General features: G+C 42.2%; 2 pseudogenes across 2 annotated transcripts; both read left to right on the top strand.

Annotated features, from left to right (window-relative positions):
• Positions 1 to 1,723: 1,723 nt before the first annotated feature.
• Positions 1,724 to 3,535, top strand: LOC147612650 (putative polyol transporter 4 pseudogene; annotated as a pseudogene). Its single transcript, XR_015263482.1, has one exon. The product of XR_015263482.1 is annotated as a putative polyol transporter 4 pseudogene (transcript).
• A 7,879-nt stretch (positions 3,536 to 11,414) lies between these two features.
• LOC147612649 (putative polyol transporter 4 pseudogene) lies at positions 11,415 to 13,800 on the top strand (annotated as a pseudogene). Its single transcript, XR_015263481.1, has 2 exons — positions 11,415 to 12,307; positions 12,629 to 13,800. The product of XR_015263481.1 is annotated as a putative polyol transporter 4 pseudogene (transcript).
• Positions 13,801 to 15,068: the final 1,268 nt, after the last annotated feature.

Below are 15,068 nucleotides of genomic sequence, written 5' to 3'. Positions count from 1 at the left end.
ATGGCAGAGATCCTCCCCCGCACTATCAACACAAATTTATGTGTGGAGTATTTGAAGACATATGATAAGGCCATCAGGTACAGTAACAAAGTCACATGGCACAACTGAGCAAGTCCTCATCATAGAGAGAGCTAATACGCGATGCTTTGCAGTTACCCCCACCAATCCCGACACATGTACACAATTTCAAGCAAATGCCCATGGAAGACATGCTAAAGAGGATTTCTTATCATGCCAATGGGGCATAATATGATAATATAAGGGATGAAGTAGATGAAAAGGCTTGTAGAGCCACGTCCATGCTCATGCATGTAAAACTTGTGGACTGGTATAACAGGGTACCCCTAAACCGCATCGCCAAGGTCCATGAAGAAAAAGAAAAAGATTTTCCCCCCAATAAAACCACCCCTCTTTACTTATGAACTAACGGATTTTTTTTTGAAGTTGAATTAAAATACCCCTCCTGTTATTGTAATCCTATTAAAATTTTTCCAAAATTTGAATTAAAATACCCCTCCTTTTGATCCCACGTGGTACACTAAATTTTTTTGAGGTGAACCCCCCAAGACATATTCACATGTTTGGCCTACAAGAGGGTGTCCCCTACCTATAAACTAGATATACAAAACTTGTAGGCGGTAAAACATTTCACTTGAAAATAGTTTCAAGGCATGCCTACCCTATGTATGTAACCCTACCCTTAAACTAGACATACAAATCTTGGAGATAAATATTTTATGCGAAATAGATTTCAAGCATACAAGTATGCCATGTAATGCACAAAATGTATTGGATAATCTCTTTTTCATTTAGCTTGTAGCGATCTTGTAGCTAATGGTCATTCCTTATTACGAAGACACTCAGAGGGTGCACTATGAAGAAATCCTATGTATCACGTGAGTTCAAGGAGTATTTAAAAAACCCCTTACACTTACTTTTGTGAATAAAATGGCCCCTTTTTCTTCATAAACTTATAGTTTTTTTTAAAATTGGTTTAAAAACCTCCTCCTGTAAATAAAATTCTGTAACATTTTTAAACTAACATACCCCTCTTGATGAACTCACATGCTACACTTACATATTTTTAGGTGAAGCCCCCGAGCGAAGACATGATGTCCTCGAGCAACTAGAATTCTGTGTTCAGGATTTGGACGACTAATGTGCCCATGCCTATGAGAGACCCCACCATCCAGGTGCTAGATCACATGACCGTAGTGTAGACATTGCCATCTAGGTGTCATGTCTATACTGTGGAGCCGTTTATAGGTCCAGAAGCACGAAGAATGCCGAAATGATGAAAATATATATTCTTATGTTTTTTTAAAGTGCCTTTCATGTGTATGGTTATATTTTGAATAGGAAGGGCAAATGTTTCCTTACTACATACTTCTATAGTAGGTCAAATTGTTCCTTAGGCCCGGTACACACTAGAGGGTGCCCGCCAAGAAATTTTTGATGTAGCCAATAAAATTTTAAAAAAAAGCCTTGGCAGACACTACCCCCCTTACACACTACCAAGGACTTCAATCCTAGTCAATTACCACTAATTGCCCAACTTTTTCAAAATCTTGGGCAGCCACTTGAGGCTGACACCCCATTTCCCAACCAATCAAATTTTCTCCTTTTCAAATTTTTTGTTTTTTTTGTGAAACAACACTTTTCATATGGGCAACTACAACTCCGTGACATAGGTGCCATCCTTGGGTGCCCAATTTGTATATTTGCATGCCCATGCTTTAGGCAATCAACTCGGGTGCCCCTCTAGTACTAGGTCAAATTCTATCCGCTTCGCAAACTCACCTCATGTCGAAGCCCCCAAACGCCGGTGGCACGCTGCCGTGGCGCCGTAGTCCGCCGCTAGATAACGAGAAGAAAAGCCTGAGTTTGTTCACGCGGTGCTGCGTTCTGCTCAGCACGGTGAGCGTTATGGTCATGGGGTACGACATCGGGATCATGAGCGGAGCTATCCTGTTCATCACGGATCAGCTGAAGCTCAGCCTGCTACAGGAGGAGGTGATCGTGGGCTCGCTTAACCTGTTCGCGGGGGTGGGATCCCTCGCTTCCGGGTTTGTCGCCAACTGGCTGGGCCGACGCCTCGCTCTTATGGTGTCGTCCGCCCTCTTCCTCGTCGGTGCCCTCGTACTTGCGGCCTCCGTCAATTTCGCATGGCTAGTGGCTGGCCGCCTGTTGACGGGGATCGGCGTGGGCTTCGCTGTAATGATCGCGCCCCTCTACTCGGCGGAGATATCCCCGGCCAGCGTGCGAGGATTCCTGGTGTCCTTCACGGAGGTGTTCGTCAACGTCGGCATCGTGCTAGGCTACGTTGTGGGCTTCGCCTTCCAGTTTCTCAACCCGACCTTCAATTGGAGGCTGATGCTGGGGATGGGGGCGTTGCCTGCCGTGGTAGTGGGGCTTGGGGCGTTGTTTGTGCTGCCAGAGTCGCCGAGGTGGCTGGTGCTGCAGGGCCGCAACGATAAGGCCAGGCAGGTTCTGACGGACGTGGTGTGCGGCAACGACAAGGAGGAGGCGCAACAGCGGCTGGAAGAGATCATGGCGGCCAACGAGGCGGAAGGAGCAGGAGCATGCTTGTGCACTGCCGCCCTTGGAGCTATGTCAGCTACGTCGTCTGGTTTAACATCCAATGTCAGGAGCTGCCTGTCGTCACCCGTTGCCCGCATGTACGTGGTAGCCCTTGGCATTAACCTCTTCCAGCAGGCGTCCGGCATCGACGCGCTGGTGTACTACAGCCCCGTGGTGTTCAAGCAGGCCGGGGTGACCAGCAAGATGGGCATGCTGGGAGCCACAGTGGGCATGGGTGTGGTGAAGCTGGGCTTCGTGTTCGTGGCCACCTACCTATTGGACCGCGTGGGGAGGAAGAAGCTTCTCTACGTGAGCGCCGGGGGAGTCGTCGCCTGCCTGAGCACCGTAGCCGTCACATTCGTCTTGCTGGGCCTCAACTCAGCGGAGGGCGACACCTTGCTGTCCGTGAGCGACAAGCAGGGTACCGCCCACGCGTCCTTGCTGGGCGCTGGGATAACCATCGTAGCCATCTTCGCGTACGTGGCCTTCTTCTCCGTGGGCTTCGGTCCCATCAGCGGCGTGCTCACCTCAGAAATCTTCCCTCTCAAGCAGCGCTCCAAGGCGGTGGGCGTCTCCCTGTTCGTGAACAGGGCCGTGAGCGGCACAGTGGCCCTTACGTTCCTTAGCATCGCGAAGGCCATCACGCCCGCAGGGACATTTGGGCTGTTCGCAGGCATCACACTGCTCTCGATCTTCTTCGTGCTGGTGCTGGTGCCGGAGACCAAGGGGAAAACACTGGAGGAGATAGCCCAGCTCTTCGATTCCAACACCGGAAAAGGCAACGCAGTCGTTGAAATGGAGATGGGCTCTGCAGAGACAGTAACGGACGGCACGGCAGCTGTCCGATAACCCCTCTCTTTCCTGCTAGGCAGCACTGCTGTAATTAGCGTGTAGTATGTACGCATTCTTCCCATCACCTCCAACTAGCTTTTTATCTTTGAATAAAAACAAATTTGCAAAAGTTATCAATCTACTCGTTGATTTGAAAGGAAGCTCACTTGGGCGGGGGTTGGACGGGCAAACTGGTTGTCCACGCGTTTGGGCGGGGAGATGTTTCTCTCATTTTTGGCACGTAAAAGTTTTCAATCACTCTCTTGAGTACTTTTTCCCATATTTCTCAATGAGGTGATAGCCCAAGTGATAAAGGTGGTTTTTAGGACTAGGAGTTCTTCGTTTTTCACATATTTCTCAATGAGGTGATAGCCCAAGTGATAAAGGTGCTTTTTTTAGGACTAGGAGTTCTTCGTTCAAGAACGGCCTTCCTAGGTGGCATCACCTAGGCACATTCGAAAATAAGTGCCGGGACTGCTAAAAAAGATAACTATGACAGGTCTTGGACCTACAGCCAGTTGAAAAAAAACTCTCCATTTTTGCAATTAGTGAACATGATTATTTTTAGAGCAAATTTATGTAGCTTTCAAGAAAGGTGGTTTTTCTGTTTGATTGGTTTTTAAGATTACTTTTTAGTAGTTCTTATGAGTAATTTTAGCTTGGTTTTCATTTCAACGGTGGTTCTTTTACTATTTGCTCTTTTTACTACGTTGTAATAGTGACTTTCAAAGTGATTTTTTCCATTTTAATAATTGTGTTTGAGGCATATTTTTAACTTTTCATGAGTATGACTTGATGGTGTAATGGTTACTGTGTTCAAGCTGTAATTTTTACTTTTCATGAGCATGATTTAACAATGGCTTTTATTACTTTATGATGTGTTTTTATTTTGTTTTGTGAAAAGTTTGTGATGTGTCTTTTGTTACTTTCAACATTCATTTTTAGTGGACTCATTCACCATTTGATACAAGATTACAAGATTGTTTCTTTCATGTAGCTTTCAAGGAGTGTCTTTATGATTATTCTTTTAAAGATTAATTTTTTCGGGTTTTATGAGCACTTCTAGGATTTTTCAATGATGATTCTCTTCTACTTGTTTTTAAATATGTTTTAATGGTGGCTAATTTCAAATTGATTTTTTCTATTTCAATATTCATGTTCTAGATATATTTTTGGCTTTCATGTGAGCATGAATTTAATATGGTTTTGACATTGGTGACTACTCAATTCTTTTTCGTACTTTAATAAAATTTTAAAGAATATATGTGTTGTAATTAAATTTTAACATGCCTACAACACATATATGGCTTGTTCATACATTTGTTCAAATCTTGTGTGTTAACCCGATCTCTATAAGTGCATAAATGCCTTTCTCGATATTCACAGTCACTAGCTATGAGTCTTTATACACTATATTGGTATGGCTAGAGAAGGCCTACGATGTCCAACTAGACATTGGCATGATGACTTGTTCCTCCCTCTTCTAGCTGTCACCTAGAAGAGCTAGTACTTGGTAACAGCACTGTGAGCTTATTTACTCCTACTCCTAGTTGTTTACACACATTCTTCCTATTCCTAAACTATCTACCCTTGGAGGTTTTGATGCTAAGCTCACCTTCCACTAAGGGGTCAAGCATAAGTACTCCAAACTTCTTTGAAGTTGCAATTCATTGATTGGAGCAAAGGCCATGGTAGGCTTCCATGGTGGGGAGGCACTACAACAAAGGGGGGTCATAACGTCAAAAGCCTAATGTCAGATACGTGTTTTTTAAATTGCAAATGATGATTAACATTTAACATCACCACACTAAAGTGATGTTAGGGCTAACACTTTTAACGACACATTGTTAAAGTCACCCAAAATGCACTTTTGTGATTTTTGTTCATGGAGCCTTCACGTCTGACCAACTTGTAAGAATTGCAAGAAGAAGGTGGAGCCTACAAAGAAGCAAAAGAAAACACCACACACTCAAGTGACCACACTAAAGTGATGTTAGGGCCACATTGTTAAAGTCACTCAAAATGCATTTTTGTGATTTTTGTTTGTTGAGTCTTCACATCCGACCAACTTATTGGAGGGAAGGAAGAGCAAAAGAAAAATAAGCTTCCCACTAGACAACATCAAGTTTACTTGGATGCATATCAAATCAAGTAGCTTATAAAAAAAGTGTTGCTTTTTAAATGCATAAGGAAGCTTTCCTAGCCATATGATCCATGTCCTAGTCCATTCCATAGCTTCACCTTCAATCATCTATAAAGGCCCTTCCAATGGAGGCCCAACACGGTTACAATCATCTCGTAAGGTCTTTCACATCACCAAGAGGGGGGGGGGGGAATCTTCGGCCCCTAGTTTATTGTGGAAAATGTATGTGGTTGTGTTCTTGTAATGTTTACGCGTCATAGTCTTGTTTACTATTGATTTGATTTTGAGAAACACGCCTCCTTATTACACTCTAGCTAATGGATGGCTTTGAAAATAAACCTTGATATCCATTTAAATAGGGGTGTGATGGCATGTCAGATTCAAGCCAGTAGTAGCCATCGTTCTTCAAGCCCATAAATATCATCCGAAATGTTATTAAATATGTTCATATTGTGTCCAACTTGTGTCCCATCCATTGGTGCACATGCAAGGCAAATCTAAGAATCTATTTAGTTTTCTATCTTGAAAATATGTGATCTAGCATCCATCCTTAGTGGGAAATTCTTAGTGGTGTCTTAGAATAAGTGGTCTAAAGGTAGAAGACCCTTGTTTTACTTGATTACTGTGTGTAGGTCAAGTAGGTGACTCCTTGATTATAGGCATCACCTTTTAGGTGAGTTAGGTGTGAGAGATCTTAGGGGAGGTGGAGTGATTCTAGGCCTCTAGTTGCACCCTCCTCATGAGCCTATATAAACAGGCTATTCTACTTACTCACTAGTGAGCTTTTTGGAGAGAGTAGAGTGCATACTTTGTGTACTTGTTTAGTGCTTAATATACTAAATGTTCCTTTGTGGAAATACTATCTTCATTAGCATGTGTTTATGGTTATGCTTAAGTGGTGACTCTTGAGCACATTCCATTACTCATTGGTCATATCTCATCTTAATCTAAGTGATTGCATATGTTGCTTCATTGGTGTGAGTTAGCTTATGTGGTAATCATCTTTATTGTGTGATTCACTTAGTCATTGCCATGCTTAATCTCACACAATGTCTTTTACCATTCTAGACATCCCAAACTAGACCATATCATGCCCCTAATCTTGCCTCTTAGTTTTATCCATTCAAACTAGTTCAGAGCTCCCTGACCATGTTGGGCATACCCTCATTCCATGAAACTACATCTTAAATTTAAAGCTTATCAAATTGTTCTTGTGCTTTTTCAAGTAAGGCATACATATCAACTAACGTATTGGAAAAAATGTATACTTTTTCCAACTCTTTTCTAGCAATCTCATCGTAACTTTCTCGGCCCATATGTGTGGTTCCTATGCTTCTACGAGCTCTTAAAAGTGCAAATAGATATGCCACCAAGTTTCATACCCTTAAAATAGTTCAGCCGTGTCCTTTATATCCTCTGCATGTTAGTTTTTGTATATATATAGACCAATACAATACCAAGTTCCAAAATGTAGTTCTCGAATCTATAACTCTACTTGTAAGCTACACTTCATGTGCTTCTACAAGAAGCTAGCCAGTTTTGGCAGACATATCAACCAATGCATTACCATTAAGGTGGTCTATTTACAATCCCTTTCTACAAGCAAGACACTTTTGGCATACATATTAATCAATGCAGTGCCAATATGTTTGATTTATGATCCTTTTCTAGAAACCTCAAAACATGTATTTCTTGGCCTTTTTCTATTTCTCCTATGATACCACAAGATTTCATCAATGAGAAATTAAAGGTGATAACACATGGAGTGTCACCCTCTAGTTACATTTGCACCCCATGTTCACATATGCTCCAATTTGTGCTTTCCATCAAAACTAAGTCTAAACTAAAATCTTGTAAAACTCTTCATGTGTTCTTCTGCAAGCAACCCACATTTGACATACACGTCAGAAAATGACTTTTTGTTAAGAAAGTCTTTTTTCGATCCTTTTTAAGAAATTTCAAATGGCATGTATTTCCTAGCCCTTATCTTGGGTTCTATGCTACCACAAGCTATCAAAGCTATAGAAAAAAGTGATAGCATCCAGAGAGACTCTACAATTGCATCCACTCAAAATAAATTAGTGCTTTCTTACTACATCCATGTTGGCTATTTTCCGAATGAGTGCATTCCAACATACAAATCTCTTTCCAATCTTTTTCTCACAATCTCAACATGTATTTCCTAGCCCTTTTTTGTTTGTTCCTTCTAGATGTTGGCATAAACATTCAAGTTGTAAACAAATGTCGTCGTATCTAGAGGAATTCCCTGTAGTTACAATCCTTATTGCTTCCCCACCCTCTCCCCACCGCACGTGTTGGGCACATCATGTAAAAAATGCATTCCATGAGAATATATTTTCACAAATAAACTAGTCAAAAAACATCTAATGTTTTTAGCAACATGTCAAAAAACCTAATGTTTTTAGCAAAATCATGTCAAAAAACTATAAGCAAGACACATTTGACAAACATATTAACCAATAAGGTGCCAACTCAAAGATTTATTTTCAACAATCCATTTCTAGCAATCTTAGCACTTATTGCTTAGCCCTAATTGTTCTATGTTGCCACAAGCTTTAAAGCTACAACATTTGAAAAGGTTCCTTCAAGTTACATCTATTCAAAATGTATTTCACTACAAATATCATGCCCATGTTTAGCATATCTCAATAAATATAACATTTCTACCATGCAAAGTTCAATTTTGGAGCTAGATGGAGCTATGTGATCATTTTGAGAGAAATGAGAGAGCTCATTAGGCATAGGTATGACAATTACAAGTATAGAGATTTCTAATTCATGCACCTTATGTAGAAGTGCTCTCAATGATAGAGTGATGCAAAAACAATGTTGAAAATTGAAATGAAAGATGAGAGTTGTTGAGAGCCACCTCTGTCTATCCTTCTCCCTCTCTATCCCTCATCATTGCCACCATACACTCTCCCTTTGCTGTCTATCCCTCTCCCTCTCTCTATCCATGCCCTCCCTCCCTCTGTCCCTTCAACTCTATTCCCCCCCTTCTCATTCTCCCCTGCAATCTCTCTCTCTCTCTCTCTCTCTCTCTCTCTCTCTTTTCAAATAGCAATGAACATGTCTCAACGCTATGGAACTTGTCATCCACCTTATATTTTTCAAATACATGAGATCAAAAGGAACACAAGATATACAAATTAATTTTTGTGATCTTTAAGAAGCCAATGTATATAGAATGGCATTTATAATAGCCTCATCAGGCTTCCCACATACAACACGTCTGCCCTCATAATGGACTAATAGAGCAAAATCTCTTGCTCCTGAATATAGTTCAACAACTACATTTCCCACTCTTGAGTAGATAAACTCAAGTTGGAAAAGTGGGAAAAGGCACCATTTGATACCTGAAACATTTCAGTCGGCAGAGTGCATTTGCAAAACAAATTAGAAGAGTTGGCTCCTATAAATGATCCAAATGTAGAACTTCATGTCATGATAGGAAATCCCTAGTCTTGTGAAGGCTGATGTTGTCTATGCGGTACATACGAGCCTCCTAGTGTAAAACCTGCTGACCTTCCAATCTGCACATTGAAAAAAACAAACTAGTTCAGTTGTATAATACTAGATAAACACCCATACTCATAATCATTTCTACTCCCCAAGTTCACCACATACTTTAGCTGTGTCTTCGTTTGGCCAAATGTTCTATTGATGTCAGTCAGTGTAGGTCTAGCCTTAAGCTCAAGGGTACTCACAAAGGGAGCTATGGTTAGGTCATGGGCTAGTCAGCAACCCACCATTGTGTGGGTATGGGCCCAAAACGATGCAAAGAAAATGTAGAAGATTACATACAGAGTTGCCATGCATTTAAAAAACCTCTCATACATTTGCGAAACATTTCAAACCTTTGTGGGTTCACACCAGTGTTATGAATCCCACATTCTCTAGCAGGTATGCAACCTCTAAATCCTAATAATTACAATTAGGAGGTTAAACAAATATTCAGCATAAATTGAAGAAAACCCTAATCTCGAAAGCATAGACTATAGAGGGCTTAGCCAATGCTTGGGTTGGCAAATGTGAATTAGAAAAGCCAAAGGGACACCTAAAGGCATTAATCGAAGGATTTACACGAAAGCCCCCAAGAGTTTTATACCTTAGAGAAGTAATTGGCCACATGGCAAGCATTGGGCAAGAGGAGGAGGAGGGTACATAGCCTGCGTGGTGGCTGTGGCTAGGCGCTGCACCTATTGTTGTGGCTGGTAGGTGTCGTGGCAGATGAGCTGCCCACGATGTGTAGCTGGAAAATGAGAGAGTTGGAGCGGGTGATGGGGAGGTGAAGCAAGCCAGCTTGATCAAAGCGGATGTACAGCAGGTCGGTCAGTAACACAATGGCAAACGCGAGCACTCGGGTGACCAATAGAAATCGATTGCGTCAAGGTGGCTTGCTAGGGGAGTCGTGGGTGCTACACAACAAACTGGAAGGTGTAGTGGTAGAGTGAGGAGGGGTGGGGATATATTTCATGCGCTCCCCCTTGTCGTGTAGCGGGGGAGTGCACGAAACCCTTTCCAGCTCAGCATGAGCATTTATTCGTTGCCAGCGTATACCGTCCCTGCTGCAGCTACGGACCGTCATCTTTCCCGTCACTCTCAGCCGAAACCTCCTTGTCTGCAATGCCATTCACACTGCTCTTGGCCGCTATGTTGGCTGCTATATCATACGCACTCAACACAGCCAGCGCCGCCCCTAGACTGTGCCCCGTTATGGTGATACTCACCTCCTCCCCCTCAACTCCTTCAATAGCATCTTTATCTCTAAAACCATCTGATCCCTTACACTTAGCTTATTAAACTTTGATTCAGGCTTGCTAGAGGTGTACAAGCTATGAAACCCACTCTCCACCTTCACTTTCTTCTGATCGGGCTCTATGTCTGCGACAACTTGTAAGTCCATGAGATCATCTATCCACTCTGCGGCCATTATGGTGCCCCTCCATGCAATCAGAATGTCTCTTCTTCCCAGTCTTTTTATCTCATCTTCATCAGTAGAGACAGCGATATAGCCCATCCAATTAGAGTCCCCACTCCAACGGTGCACCTCTATATCTGTTCTGTCAGATTTTTTGAAGAACTTGGGAAGATGAATGTTGGATGTTGCATACAAGTACTTTTTCACCTCGTAGCCGCAATCCCCTTTGCCCACATTCCCGAACAGGGTCTTTCTGCTGTATTTGCAGCTGCCGCAGTAGATGGAGTGTGAATCGAAATCAAATGCATCATAGGTTACTTGTGCAAACTCACCATACCTGATGAGCTCTGCACGAAGGGTTCGATCTAAGGAATCGCTGCCCAACAGGCCCTCCCAGGCGTTCTCTCCTTGAATGTCTCTCCACTTGTTGCCCAGTTCAGTAGCTTCCCACGCATGAGTTGATCGCGGCTTGGGATTTTGCTTTTTCGTTGCCTCTTCACCTAGGGAAGGCCTGGACACCTCTACCTCTACAGCAGAGCTTGAACCTACAGCTACCAATAATGATCTTGATGATGATGATAATGGCTTAAGGTTGCACCAATTACTACCAAAGGTTAAGCCAATCTCTCCGCAAATACTCGACCTTGACGCATTCTCAAGCGTCGGATCGAGCGCTAAAGGACGACGGGTATGCAGACAAGGAGGTTTCGGCTGAGAGTGAAGGGAAAGATGACGGTCCGTAGCTGCAGCAGGGACGGTATACGCTGGCAACGAATAAATGCTCATGCTGAGCTGGAAAGGGTTTCGTGCACTCCCCCGCTACACGACAAGGGGGAGCGCATGAAGTATATCCCCACCCAGGAGGGGTGTGGTGTGCGGCGACGACGAGGAGGAGGCGCAGCAGCGGCTGGAAGAGATTATGGCGGCCAACGAGGCGGAAGGAGAAGGAGGATGCTTGTGCACTACCATACCTGGAGCTATGTCCAATGTCCGGAGCTGCCTTTCGTCACCCATCGCCCGCATGTACGTGGTGGCCATTGGCATCAACCTCTTCCAGCAGGCGTCCGGCATCGACGCCCTGGTGTACTACAGCCCCGTGGTGTTCAAGCAGGCAGGGGTGACCAGCAAGATGGGCATGCTGGGCGCCACAGTGGGCATGGGTGTGGTGAAGCTGGGCTTCGTGTTTGTGGCAACCTACCTGTTGGACCGCGTGGGGAGGAAGAAGCTTCTCTACGTGAGCGCCGGGGGAATCGTCGCCTGCCTGAGCACCGTAGCCGTCACATTCGTCTTGCTGGGCCTTAACTCAGCGGACGGCGACACCTTGCTGTCCGTGAACAACAAGCAGGGTACCGCCCACGCGTCCTTGCTGGGCGCTGGGATAACCATCGTAGCCATCTTCGCGTACGTGGCCTTCTTCTCCGTGGGCTTCGGCCCCATCAGCTACGTGATCACCTCAGAGATCTTCCCCCTCAAGCACCGCTCCACGGCGGTGGGCGTCTCTGTGTTTGTGAACCGGGCAGTGAGCGGCACAGTGGCCCTTACGTTCCTCAGCATCGCCAAGTCCATCACCCCCGCCGGTACTTTTGGGCTATTCGCAGGCATCACACTGCTCTCGATGTTCTTCGTATTGGTGCTGGTGCCGGAGACCAAGGGCAAAACCCTCGAGGAGATCGGCCAGCTCTTCGATTCCAACACCGGCGGCAAAGGCAACGCTGGCGTTGACATTGAAATGCGCCAGAAACAGTAACGGACGGCACGGCGGCACCGCTGTAAAGATATCGGAATGGCGAGATCATTTCTCTCCCTCCCTAGTACGTTACGCCTCTCTCTCTCTCTCTCTCTCTCTCTCTCTCTCTCTGCACTGTACAAATTCTTCCAATCACATACAACATGAATATGTAGCACAGTAGCTCCATCTTTGAATAAAATAAGTTTGAAAAAGTTCACCAATCTATTTAAAAAAAAATCAAGGAAATGCTTTTTTATATTAAGAACTTAAAAAAGAGTTATATAAGATAGAGAGCTTTCACCAAAACAATGTCCTTGGTAACAAGTGTCTCTCTCAACATCGCGAGGTCCTCCATTGTCCTGATCACAATGTTATCCTTCCTCTTCTTTGCCTTCTTGTGCAGCTGAGAAATCATGGCATTCAAATCCCTTAGTCTTCTCTGGATGAACCTTTCTCCTGCATGTATCAATTGATCTTTCAGCCAGATGTGTTGCGTAGGAGATGTGTTAAAGACAAAGTCCAGCCTGTTTAACCACAATACCCACAGCATAGACCATAGTCCTAGAGAGCAACCTATACTTTCTCCCAAAATCAGATTTTTCCATCCCAAGGACAGGCCATTCCATGTCCTAATGCAATTGGCTAGATAGTCAAACCATCTTTTGGCTTGAGGACAGTGGATGAAGATGTGTAAATCATCCTCCATCTCTTGGCATCTGTGGCATTTTCCATCCCCAATGTGTGCTTTCTGCTGGGTCCAAATGGCACTCAAGGACTCCAAATGGTCACCAATCTATTTGTTGAAAATGCAGTTGATTTAATGTTTAAAGACATCTCAAAGTTTTTTGAACCCTTTTGTAGACATAATTGTGTTCAGGGCCTAGGCCTCAAATTTGAAGGGTGTCCCTCTTTTCTCATTTGAAGGGTAGAATGTTACTCAAAATTTCTTTCCTTATATCATAGAAGCCACATTAAGGGATTTTTCAAAATCCAACTTTTCTTTTGAAGGGTAAAATTTTATGTCCCCTTATCTAACGGGTAAAAGCTTCAGCCTTCACCCACGCATTTCTTCACTACATATGCATAATACATGTGGTGATTGTTGTCATTGTGTTTAGGCTAGTTTCTCAAATTAAAAAGCTCCCCAACTTTTTTTAAAGGTGATTTTTTGAAGCCTCCTAAAAAAAAAGGTTCTTTTTAAGGTTACTGTTTAGCAGTTTCATAAATGATTTTAGGATGGTTTTTCTTTTCATTGTGATCTTTTTCTACTTGCTTTTGTTAGTACGTTGAAATGGTTACTTTTCAAAGTGAGCTTTTCCCATTTTCAAAACCAAATTCTAGGCATATTTTGCACTTTTCATGAGCATGCCTTTACGGTAGCTTTTAGTGATGTTGTGATGTTTTTGGTTACATTTTAAAACCCTAATCACTCTCATAAGTACCCACAAGATTGTTTCTCAGGCGACTTTATGTAGCTCTTGGTGATTTAACTTCTTAATCATACTTTTTAGAAGTTTTTATGAGTACCTTTAAGATGGTTTTTCTTTTCAATGATTCTTTTCTAGTTACTTTTTTTGTAAAACTATGGTTTAATGATTACTTCCAAAGCATTTTATTTTTCTATTTCAATAATTTTATTCTTGATATATTTTGTACTTTCCATGAGCATGCATTTATCGTAGTTTTTGTTGCTTTGTGATAATTCTTATGTTAGTTTCATTATTAAAAAAAAGCAATCGCAAAACAACCCCTTGCATAGTATTACTTTTAAGAAGCATACACATATCCTCCTCATTTTTCATGACACCATAGTTTGATAAAAATGGTAGTACTTTTTGAAGATTTCATATTAGTATCATATTTTTGTCAACTAACTCAATTCCTTTTAGAGGTGCTCTTAACACTAGTTTAGTATTGTTAAACTGACAAACTTTGTGGAATACTTTTGACACATAGGTGTTGTCATATGTATTTTTTGCTTTTGTCATATAATCATAGCATGTTGTAAACATTTAGAATTTTAAGGAGCATAATTTACATCTCTAGGGTTTGAAATTCAACAAAAATATCAAGGTAACATACTGTTCAATTTTTGAGGTTGCTTGGGATGCCTAGAGACCCAACATTCAAATTAGCCATTGATCTTCAAAAATTTTGGAGGCCTTATATTTCACAATCCATCTATAGCATAATCCAAAATTTAAAGTGACCTTAGAATTATGGCTTTGAAGGTAATTTTTGGCGTGTTTTTTTTCTACCTAAGAAAAAGCACCACATTCAAAAAAATTTGCACAAAGAAGGATATTATAAATTATTTATAAGTTTTGGGGAAACGAATCATGCACGTAACTCCATTTTGAAGCATTTTTCTTTAGAGTGGGCAAGGTAAAGCATATGTTACTTCAAAAATTAGAGCATAAGTCGCTATTGTAGACATATTTAAACATTTTAATGATGTTTACATTTATGTTCAAGCAAGAAAGTGATGGTTACATATATACTCCTTTATCGCATTATCATTATGCTATGAATATGCTAATTAGTTTGCTTAGTAGTAATCTTATTGTTTAACATCATAATCACTTTAAATCATGAGCTTCCTTGATGCATTTGGGCCACCATAATGTCAAAAATCGATATCAGAGCCCGAGATCCATCACCCAAGTCTTAACCATGCTAGCATTAATAGTTTTAAGTCATGCTTAATCAAATTATTAGTTTTAATGTTAGTTTAAGCCAATTTCTCTCCTAGCATGATGAAGTGTGTTGATCTTGTATTAGAGAGCCGTTTAAATAGGTGAGTAAAAAAAGTGATTATAGTAATCTAATCAAGATTAGGTGCT

The sequence above is a fragment of the Cibotium barometz genome, chromosome 45 (assembly GCF_041138505.1).
Source record: "Cibotium barometz isolate CiBa-2024 chromosome 45, ASM4113850v1, whole genome shotgun sequence".
NCBI lineage: Eukaryota > Viridiplantae > Streptophyta > Polypodiopsida > Cyatheales > Cibotiaceae > Cibotium > Cibotium barometz.
Note: the sequence above shows the minus strand (reverse complement) of the source record. Positions and strands in the feature narration are given on the sequence as shown.